This window comes from Pteropus alecto, unplaced genomic scaffold (genome assembly GCF_000325575.1).
Source record: "Pteropus alecto unplaced genomic scaffold, ASM32557v1 scaffold398, whole genome shotgun sequence".
NCBI classification, from domain to species: Eukaryota; Metazoa; Chordata; class Mammalia; order Chiroptera; family Pteropodidae; genus Pteropus; species Pteropus alecto.
The window spans coordinates 5,223,801-5,225,265 of NW_006442497.1; positions in this window are offsets into that span (position 1 = coordinate 5,223,801).

Genomic DNA, 1,465 nt, shown 5'->3' on the forward strand with positions numbered 1-1,465 from the left:
GCAGAGCCCTACGGAAAGCAGGTCAGGACCATGCAGCCTGGGTCTGGGTCATGGCCACGCTTGGCCTGGAGCCCAGTCCTGGTGCATCCTCGGAACTGGCTGCCTGTTGCCCTGGCACCAGCTTCTACTTGTACAGAAGCCACCATCTCTGTCTCTGGCGACCAACCAAGTTTCAGCTGTTTTTTGTTTTTTGTTTTTTTGCTGCCTGCCAATGATTCTGGCCTGAACACCCCTATAGCACCCCACTCTCCAAACAACGGTAACAAAACCCCTCAAAAGACAGAGGTTATCTTGCTGACTCTAGGCCTGTCCTCCTGCCGCTTAGCTGACCCTTTTATTTTCTGGAGCCACATCCTGACTATCAGCCTTATCCTGGGGTAAGCCAGGTTGCACAGTAATCATGTGATCCTGGGCAATTTGCTTTAAACTAAAGTGTAATAGATATGCATATGTGTACCATATATGTGTTAATTTTGTAAATAGTTTTAGTTCTGGGAGGAAATTTGAGCCCTCTTTCATCTATAAATATTAGAAAAGTTTGAATCAGCAATTATAATATTAGTGCAAAAAGTGTACCCCTACACTTTCCAAGATTCCTAGAATCATTAACCATTTTGTGTAAGAAAAACTAGCCTAAGAGAAACACCCACCAATAACAAGGATGGCAGTTTTAAATGAGTTTTGCTTTGAGAATGTAAGCAAAGGCTGGAATGGAATGAGGTGGGCACCTCTGGACAGAAGCTCTGAAGATTTGTTGCACCATAGAATCAACTGAGAAACTTTGTAGAAAACACCTGTGCCTGGTCCCCTCTTCTGACTTATTAAATCTACGGAAAGGGCTCCTTCTGATGTGCTGCCAGGACCAAACATTACAGCTCTGCTCTGCTGCCAACCTAGGAGCAGCTAGCCACATGTAAAATCCAGTTTCTTGGTTGCACATGCCACATTTCAAGTGCTCAACAGCCATGTGGCTAATGGCTGCCATAATTAGACAATGCAGATTATAGAATATTTCCATCATTGTGGAAAGTCCTATTTGTCAGTGCTGCCCTTAGAGGTTGCCAAGTCCTGCTTCTGTTGTTGGAGGTGGATGCGGGCAGGTCACCTTTATCTAAAATGGAGGTGGTTTTCTGAGTTTCTCAGCAGGCTATGGACATTGTGTGTGTGTGTGTGTGTGTGTGTGTGTGTGTGTGTGTGTGTGTGTTAGATCTATTCTGGTTCCTGTTTTACCACTCAGTTGTTACCCTACAGAATCAAGAAGCTTCTGGAGTTGAGTGGAGACACCCAGAGGCCTTGTAACGACTGGCTGGCCTCTGGCCATCCTCACTAGGATGATAAACATCTCCCACCAAGGAGAACAGGTTAGGGGATGGCTTGAATGGGGCCCCCAGTGCTGAGAGGACAGAAGAACTTGCAGCTGCCAGGAAAGCCTTTATTTCCATCAGGGTGACCCACTCGCATTCCT